Here is a 10,237-nt window from a genome sequence, read left to right as displayed (position 1 = left end):
TCATACCTTCCTGTTGGTAGGGGCACCATTATTTTCAAATAAGGAAATATTCTAGACAGAAGAAATTTCCACGGTTTGAAGCTCTAGGCACTGTGTCTATTGAACATAATAGAAAAGTCAACCCTGCTCACAACATGTGACCTCCTAAAGCAAATTGATCTAGACAGGAGAAGTAACAGTCCTACGTTTAAGCAAGAATTATTTTTTTAAATTATTTTAATCACCAGATTTATTTAATCACTGGTTTTCATTATTTGACCCCAGAGCTTCTTCATGACATTTTTCATTTCCGCATTTCTCAAGGTGTAGATTAAAGGGTTCAACATAGGAGTTACTAGGGTGAAAAGTACAGCCACAGCTTTGTCAGCTGGGAAGGAGGTCATGGGTCTTAATACAGGAATGAACAAGGTACAAAAAATAAGATGACAACAGTAACATGAGAAGCACATGTAGAGAGGGCTTTGCAGCGCCCTTCAGAGCTATAAGATCTCAGGGAGTGCAGGATGATGATGTAGGAAGAGACCAGCATAGAAAAACTGAGCAAACATACTGAGCCACTATTGGCAGCAATCAGGGGCCCCAAAGTGTGATTGTCTGTGCAGGCCAGCTCCAGGAGAGGTATTAAGTCACATATAAAATAGTCAATAACATTGGGGCCACAAAATGGTAAGTGGACCATGAACAAAAGCTGGATCCCTCCATGAATAAACCCCAAAATCCCAGCCATCCCCATCAGGGAACTACATAGAGGCCTGGTCATGAGGGTTGTGTAGTGTAAGGGCTTGCAGATGGCCACGTAGCGATCATAGGCCATTGCCATTAACAAGATGATCTCAGCTGCAGCAAATAAATATTCAGCAAAGAGCTGAGTCATGCAGCCATTGAAGGATATGGTGTTTTTCTCAGAGATCAAGTCAAAGATCATTTTGGGAGCTATGGAGGAAGAGTAGAAAGCATCTATAATGGACAAACAGGACAGAAAAAAGTACATGGGAGATCCCAGGGCTGGGCTGATGAAGATAGTGACTGAGATGAGCAGATTACCTGCCAATGTCATCAGGTAGGTGATTGAAAACACAGGGAATAAGAGTTTCTGCAGTTCTGGATTCTGAGTCAGGCCCAGCAAGATGAATTCTGTTACATTGCTCATCCTTTTTACCAAGGCAGCCTGGGTTGAGGGCCTGTGTCCCATCTGAAAAGATCACAGAATTTCTGAGTGATGTTTTTTTTTAACCCAATGGCAAATTATTCCACCACCTCTTTAGTCCTGGTCTCTTGGGATTGATGGAGCTACAATGCCCTCACCTCTGCCTTTTTGCACATAGAGAACAGAAGGAGGTTAAATTTCTCCTAATTCATATTCATCAAATAGTAACAATACCTTACAAACGTCTGAGTGAAAATAAGGTGTTATGAATGATGATTTATGGTTGGCTTCCAAACTTGATCTTGTCTGTAAAAGTCTCCAAGATTATAGGGTTTTCTTTCTTCCACTTCGGTGACAAATTTAACAATAAGAATGATTTTGGATTTATACTTATCTATTGGCTTGGATATTTATAGGTATATGAACACAATGTTCTTTGAAAGTCAACTGTGTATCAGCTATGAACTAGCTAAAACTTGCTGTATCTGTGGCAACTGTTCCGTAATCTCTTATTCCTTTCTGTCACGTGAGTGCACATGCACATACAGGTACAGACAGAGCTGCAGATGGAGATTTTTTTCTTTCAATATGCCCAGGAACCATCTTTATAACAGCCTGTCAAGCAGTATCCATTCAATAGCCCTGCATGCTCTATCTGGTTCAACATAACCCTTTATTTTCTTTTAATCTTTCCAGCAATTCATCTTTGGATATGGACATGGAAGTGTTGTGAGGTGTTCCAAAAAGTTCACAATATTTCTTAAATGTCTTTTGCATGCAATGAGTCTTTACCACATACAGAATCATGCTCTGGACTAGATATATTTCCCCCCCTGCAATTTACAGAGGACATTAAATAAATCATGACATGACTCATCCTATTGACAAGGCAGAAACACTGGGACAATCTAAGATAATACCATTTTTCCTTTAGGCACAAATTTAGTCAACTCAGATGAACTTGAAGTTTCATTGCTAACTGGAGGACACATTGAACGTACACAAGAATATATTCTTTTCGGGAAATGATTTGTATATGGATTTTCAAGAGTAAGTACATATTATTGTTACAAAGGATTGAATGATATTTAATTATTTTTTTCCCCTCCTTATATAATGTATTTTTCCTTAAAAGTTTATTTTTACAAAATTCAGTGGCATGGGTCCCTCAGCTTCAATAAGGTTTATGGAAAAATCTTCAGTTTTCAGGAGAGCTCAATTCCTGAGTTGTTTTCCTTTATCCAGTTTCTTGTGACTTTATGGTTATATCAGTCTACTTGCTGAGACATAAATGTTGACCAGAATGTTGTAAAAGTAACTTTAATTGTTCTTAACAGGATCTGGACTGGCAATATCACACAAAGAGTTTCTATTAATATTTGGGATGCAGTATTCCTATGGAGTCCAATCATTTGTTCATTTATTCATTTCTTCAATAAGTCCATTTTTAGACCCTTGGCATCTTCTAGGGGCAGAGTATAGAGTGGTATCTATGAATGCTGTCAATACCCATGTAAATCTCTAATCAGATACATAAAAAATGTCAATACCCATGTAAATCTCTAATCAGATACATAGATGTCTTAATTCATTTTTTAGAGAAAAATGCTAACCTACAAGTCACAGAATTGAACTACAAAACTATTTCAATGGAAATAACTTAGCCAAATTAAGTTAATCTCCTTGAAATTTTGGGAAAAATGTTTAATTATCACTGACCTGGGTCTAGTTGACTGCGGAATCCTCAGTTGTTAGATTGAGCCCATTCATTGGTATCTTCCCATCCAGGCATTTGCAACCCAGCCACTAATAGGCTCCAAGAGCTGGAAATGAAAGCATTTCTAGGAAGAAATTCCAAATTAAAACCTAATAAGTGAGAAATTGAGATTCTTATCTCTTAGAAACCTTTTCAAATCTTGTACATTTTAGTTTATTTTTGGTCCCCATTAGCAGTCTGGCTTTACTGAGAAAATGAGCTGTTTTAGTTAGCAGCCTTCTATAGCTGCCACATTTAATTTCTACTTACTTTTTTGGCTTCCCACAGAAGTATAATTGAATCTTTGAAACTTATTTTTTTTTTCAGACCTCAAAAAACTATATTCAATACAAATTAAAAACCTTGAGAATAATGCAAAGGTTTTCAAATCAGGAAAAGCTAGTATATAGATGCATAAAATTTATTAGTGAGTCAAGGCCCCTTAATTGGACATTGTTTTCTCAAATCAACTCTGCCAAGTTTTTGGTCCCCAGGGAGTCCATAAGCAGTGTGGAGATAATTCCCTTTATTCCTGTCATACCTTCTTTCTAACTGTGTTTCCCTAAAAACCAGCTAAGTTTGGGAACAGTGTCTCCCAAACAAATCTTGGCCTTTTTCATTTGTGGCTCTGCTGCTGTCATTTGCTCATAGGCTTCTCTTCATAATTCTTTCTTCATTGACTCTAGAGAGATGTTTAAAAAGACTGTCACACAGTGTAGGATGTGGTAATGCACTGACCTCTCAGTCATCAGAGGATTAGTAATTGGCCCTGGAGGAACCTTTGCCAAAGCATCAGCCAAAGTCTTTCACTTACTCCCACTTGGCACCCACAAACATCATTAGAGGCCAGTTTTTGAAACTGAATAGAGCTTGGCTTAAAGATCCATCTCTGGCTATAGTCTGGGATGAGGCTTGGTAGAGTAAGTTGGAAACATTCTCTATAAGACTGCGTTGCTCATTGTGGCATTGGTAAACCCGGAGTAGGATGTGTGTTTGGTTTTAGGCATAGGCCAGAGCTCAGAGAATGGATTTCTCTCTGAAAACATGACGGGTCTGACTTATACAGCTGTCCTGAGAATGGAGCTATCAGTATTCAAGATTTGTGCCTTAGTATCCTGAGATATTGTGAAATTTTTATAAATGATTGACTGAGGGGACTTTGATTACAGGATTCCCAGATACTAAATATTGAGTCATTTAAAAGTCATAAATATATCAATATTCTTTCAGATGAGTACCTTGATGGCCAACTGTCAGGATATATTTGGGAGAATGTGACCTTTTCTTCGAGGTTCCTTGATAGTGCAGACAGTACGCCTTCAACTGCTAAACTAAATGTTGGCGATTCGAACCCAGCCAAACAGTACTGCAAAAGATAGGCCTGGAGATCTGCTTCTGTAAAGATTACAAACAAGAAAACCCTATGGAGCAGTTGTACTCATGGAGTCCACATGAGTCAGAATCAACTCTGCGGTGACTAACAACAGCAACAGCCTAACCTTCTACTCTACAGAGAGAGAATTATGGGGAATTAGAGTTAGGTAGGAAACCCTGGTGGCGTAATGGTTAAGAACTACAGCTGCTAACCAAAAGGTTGGCAGTTCAAATCCACAAGGCACTCCTTGGAAACTTCGTGGGGCAGTTCTACTCTGTCCTATACGGTTGCTATGAGTTGGAATCGGCTTGACGGCAGTGGGTTTAGTTTTTTGGTTTAGAGTTAGGTAACATGCTTTCACACAGTAGCCATTGAGGAAACCACACACCAAACAATCACCATGTATAAAGACACCACAGATGGAGAAATAGACACTGGAAAGGAGGCTCCACCACTATGTTCTCTCCTTCAGCTTCTAAAATATATAGAAGCTGGCTATATACAGCCTTGCAGGTAGTCATGTTTCTCCATTATCAGCCTTTACCTTTAAACCAAACTGACCCATTCCTGAAGCCTCGGATCAGAAAGGGGAAGCAACACCTTCATTTCTGTAGTTAATAGTCAACAATTTTGCTCCACTGTTTGTTGCCATCCTCACTCATAATCTGTTTCTCTTCCTTGGGGTTGTGAATCCAACTTCCTCTGTGGTCGAAATAGATGATAAATCACGGTGATGGGTACTTACTTCTTTTCTTAGTTTCCTAGTGCCGTTGTAACAAAAATAGTCCAAGTGGATGTCTCTAAGGAACAGAAATTTATGTTCTCACAGTTTAGGAGGCTACAGGTCTGAATTCAGGGCGCTGTCTCTCAGAGAAGATTATTTCTGCTGTGGGGGAAAATCCTAGTCTTAGCTTTTCTAGTCTGACCTTCCTGGCAGTGCTACCCAGTGCCAGCACAAAATACATACTATTTTTTCATCTAAATTTGTGGACATGTTTTCGTGGGCCCCACAGGATCAGTATCTCAAAGATGAGAGAAAAAACACAAAACTTAATTCTCAATGCTGCCCAGTCCCAGAATTGTTTTTCTACTTGTCAGAGGTCTGGTTAATGATGACTATGTAGCTAATTATTTTCAATAGTTCATCTCACAAATGGTAACTTCAGGTTGACAACACGGTAGCCTTATGAGGGTACTAAACAGACATTAATTTTCCAGTGAAGCCTAAGACTCAGTCTACCTGGTGAGATATGAATAATAACTATATTTCCAGGAGGGTAAATTCAGTAGCTCTTTGCAAAACTGAATTGAAGAGAACACATAAAGTTTCTATTGATGTACGAAGCTGAACTTTTTCATGGAGACTATTCAAACTGTCATTTACTCATCTATACAATAAATAGAAGTCAGATGCTTTGACAGATACTCATGGCATTCTGTCATTGATTATGTAAGTTATGTAAACGTATATTAATTGTGTAAATCTGTGCAGTCTGAGTCCCTGGGCAGCACAAATGGTTAAGCAAAAGGTTGGTAGTTCAAATCCTGCCAGAAATACCTCAGAAGAAAAACCTGGTGACCTACTCCTGAAAGGTCACAGCTTTTTTTTTTTTTTTAATTAACTTTTATTAAGCTTCAAGTGAACATTTACAAATCCAATCAGTCTGTCACATGTAAGTTTACATACATCTTACTCCCTTCTCCCACTTGCGCTCCCCCTATTGAGTCAGCCCTTTCAGTCTCTCGTTTCGTGCCAATTTTGCCATCTTCCCTCTCTCTCTATCTTCCCATCCCCCCTCCAGTCAAGAGTTACCAACACACTCTCCAGTGTCCACCTGATTTAATTAGCTCACTCTTCATCAGCATCTCTCTCCCCGCCACTGACCAGTCCCTTTCATGTCTGATGAGTTGTCTTCGGGGATGGTTCCTGTCCTGTGCCAACAGAAGGTCTGAGAAGCATGGCCGCCGGGATTCCTCTAGTCGCAGTCAGACCATTAAGTATGGTCTTTCTAAGGGTCACAGCTTTTGAAAACCCTATGAAGCACAGTTCTAAAATGAAACACATCGAGTTGCCATGAGTCGGAATCTACTCAGGGACAATTATTAATTTATTTTTAAATACTCAGTTACATGCTCAGTTATTACAAAACATGTTTTTTGTGGTATTGTCTCCAAATGTATTTTTAGCCTATGGATCATGGACTTTCACTATACAACTGATTCTAGTTAGCATGCTTGGATAAGTGAAGTCTGCGTCAAATTTGGGAGAAATTCAGTAATTGCTGCCCTGTGTCTCCTTGATAATAGATTCCTCAGTTTTTAGATTGAACTCAACTCGTTTTCTTCTTTCTAGGGCGTGTTCAATACTGCCACTAATACATCCACAATTGCTAACAAGAAAAAGTTTCCAAGAACTCCAAATTTAAAAATGAATTGGAAGGAAATTGGGCTTCCAATTTCTCTAGATGCTCACTTAATCATGTGAATTTTCAAAATTTGTCCCCCATTATCAGTCTGGATTTACTCAAAATAAGAGCTACTTTGGTTACAAAATATCTATCCCTTTAGGATTTAAATTTTGTCTCCATTGTTAGATATCCATGGAAGTATATGTAAATCTTTTAAATGCCCATTTTTAAAATCTATTACAGCTACTCGTTGTTGTTAGGTGCTGTAGAGTTGGTTCTGACTCACAGCGACCCTATGCGCAACAGAACGAAACACTGCCCGGTCCTGCGCCATCCTTACAATCGTTGTTATGCTTGAGCTCATTGTTGCAGCCACTGTGTCAATCCACCTCATTGAGGGTCTTTCTCTTTTCCGCTGACCCTGTACTCTGCCAAGCATGATGTCCTTCTCCAGGGATTAACCCCTCCTGACAACATGTCCAAAGTATGTAAGACACAGTCTCACCATCCTTGCTTCTAAGGAGCGTTCTGGCTGTACTTCTTCTAAGACAGATTTGTTCATTCTTTTGACAGTCCATGGTATATTCAGTATTCTTTGCCAACACCACAAATCAAAGGTGTCAATTCTTCTTCGGTCTTCCTTATTCATTGTCCAGCTTTCACATGCATATGATGCTACTGAAAATACCATGGCTTGGGTCAGGCACACCTTAGTCTTCAAGGTGACTTCTTTGCTCTTCAACATTTTGAAGAGGTCCTTTGCAGCAGATTTACCCAATGCAATGCGTCCTTTGATTTCTTGGCTGTTGATTGTGGCTCCAAGGAAAACAAAATCCTTGACAACTTCAACCTTTCCTGTTTGTCATGATGTTGCTCACTGGTCCAGTTGTGAGGATTTTTGTTTTCTTTATGTCTAGGTGCAATTCACACTGAAGGCGGTGGACTTTGATGTTCATTAGTAAGTGTTTCAAGTCTTCTTCAGTTTCACCAAGGAAGGTTGTGTCATCTGCATAATGCAGGTTGTTAATGAGTCTTCCTCCAATCCTGATGCCCCGTTCTTCTTCATATAGTCCAGCTTCCGGTATTATTTGTTCAGCATACAGATAGAATAGATATGGTGAAAGAGTACAACCCTGACGCACACCTTCCCTAATTTTAAACTATTCAGTATCCCCTTGTTCTGTCCGAACAACTGCCTCTTGATCTATGTAAAGGCTCCTCATGAGCACAATTAGGTGTTCTGGGATTCCCATTCTTCACAGTGTTATCCATAGTTTGTTATGATCTGCACGGTCAGATGCCTTTGCATATTCAATAAAACACAGGTAAACATCCTTCTGGTATTCTCTGCTTTTAGCCAGGACCCATCTGACATCAGCAATGATATCCCTGGTTCCACGTCCTCTTCTGAAACCGATCTGAATTTCTGGCAATTCCCTGTTGATATACTGCTGCAGCCGTTTCTGAATGATCTTCAGCAAAATTTTGCTTGAGTGTGATATTAATGATATTGTTCTATAATTTCCACTTTTGGTTGGATCACCTTTCTTGGGAATAGGCATAAACATGGATCTCTTCCAGTCAGTTGGTCAGGAAGCTGTCTTCCATATTTCTTGGCATAGACGAGTGAGCACCTCCAATGCCGCATCTATTTGTTGAAACATCTCAATTGATATGCCATCAATTCCTGGAGCCTTGTTTTTTGCCAATGCCTTCAGAGCAGCCTGGACTTCTTCCTTCAGTACCATCAGTTCCTGATTATATGCCACCTCTTGAAATGCTTGAACATCGACTAATTCTTTTTGGTATAATGACTGTGTGTATTTCTTCCATCTTCTTTTGATGCTTCCTGCGTCATTTAATGTTTTCCACATGGAATCCTTCACTATTGCAACTCGAGGCTTGAATTTTTTTTTTAGTTCTTTCAGCTTGAGAAATGCCGAGTGTGTTCCTTCCCTTTTGGTTTTCCATCTCCAGCTCTTTGCACATGTCATTATAATACTTTGTCTTCTAGAGACACCCTTTGAAATCTTCTGTTCGGTTCTTTTACTTCATCAATTCTTCCTTTTGCTTTAGCTGCTCGACATTCGAGAGCAAGTTTCGGAGCCTCCTCTGACATCCATCTTGGTCTTTTCTTTCTTTCCTCTCTTTTCAGTGACCTCTTGCTTTCTTCACGTATGATGCCTTTGATGTCATTCCACAACTTGTCTGGTCTTTGGTCACTAGTGTTAAATGCGTCAAATCTATTCTTCAGATGGTCTCTAAATTCAGGTAGGATGTACTCAAGGTCATATTTTGGCTCTCGTGAACTTGTTCTGATTTTCTTCAGTTTCACCTTGAACTTGCATGTGAGCAATTGATGGTCTGTTCCACAGTTGGCTCCTGGCCTTGTTCTGACTGATGATATTGAGCTTTTCTATCGTCTCTTTCCACAGATGTAGTCAATTTGATTTCTGTGTGTTGCATCTGGTGAGGTCCATGTGTATAGTCGCGGTTTATGTTGGTGAAAGAAGGTATTTGCAATGAAGAAGTCACTGATCTTGGAAAATTCCATCATTTGATCTTTGGCATTGTTTCTATCACCAAGGCCATATTTTCCAACTACCAATCCTTCTTCTTTGTTTTCAATTTTCCCATTCCAATCGCCAGTAATTATCGATGCATCTTGATTGCGTGTTCTATCAATTTCAGACTGCAGCAGCTGATAAAAGTCTTCTATTTCTTCATCTTTGGCCCTAGTGGTTGGTGTGTAAATTTGAATAATAGTCGTATTAACTGGTCTTCCCTATAGGCATATGGATTTTATCCTATCACTGACATTGTTGTACTTCAGGATAGATCTTGAAACATTCTTTTTGATGATGAATGCAACACCATTGTTCTTCAAGTTGTCATTCCCAGCATAGTTGACTATACGATTGTCCGATTCAAAATGGCCAATACCAGTCCATTTCAACTCACTAACGCCTAGGATATCAATGTTTATGCATTCCATTTCATTTTTTACCATTTCCAATTTTCCTAGATTCATACTTTATACATTCCAGGCTCTGATTATTAGTGGACATTTGCAGCTGTTTCTTCTCATTTTGAGTCAAGCCACATCAGCAAACGAAGGTCTCGAAAGCTTGACTGCATCCATGTTATTAAGGTCAGCTATACTTCGAGAAGGCAACTCTTCCCCAGTCATCTTTTAAGTGTCTTCCAACCTGGGGGGCTCATCTTCCAGCACTATATCAAACAATGTTCTGCTGCTATTCATTAGGTTTTCACTGGCTAATGTTTTTCAGAAGTAGACTGCCAGATCCTTCTTCCTAGTCTGTCTTAGTCTGGAAGCTCAGCTGAAATCTGTCCTCCATGGGTGACCCTGCTGGTATCTGAATGCTGGTGGCATAGCTTCCAGCATCACAGCAACATGCAAGCCTGCAGAGTATGACAAACTGACAGATGTGTGGGGGAGCTAGTCATAGGAACAGCACATTTCTTCTGTAGAGTTATAATTTATAATAAATTTATAGCTCCCTAGAATTATGGTCACTCATCATGGGCAG

General features: G+C 39.5%; 1 pseudogene; it reads right to left on the bottom strand.

Moving 5' to 3' along the window:
- Positions 1 to 233: 233 nt before the first annotated feature.
- Positions 234 to 1,286, bottom strand: LOC100655553 (olfactory receptor 4C45-like; annotated as a pseudogene).
- Positions 1,287 to 10,237: the final 8,951 nt, after the last annotated feature.

Source organism: Loxodonta africana, chromosome 7 (assembly GCF_030014295.1).
Source record: "Loxodonta africana isolate mLoxAfr1 chromosome 7, mLoxAfr1.hap2, whole genome shotgun sequence".
NCBI lineage: Eukaryota > Metazoa > Chordata > Mammalia > Proboscidea > Elephantidae > Loxodonta > Loxodonta africana.
This window is presented reverse-complemented; position numbering and strand designations above follow the sequence as displayed.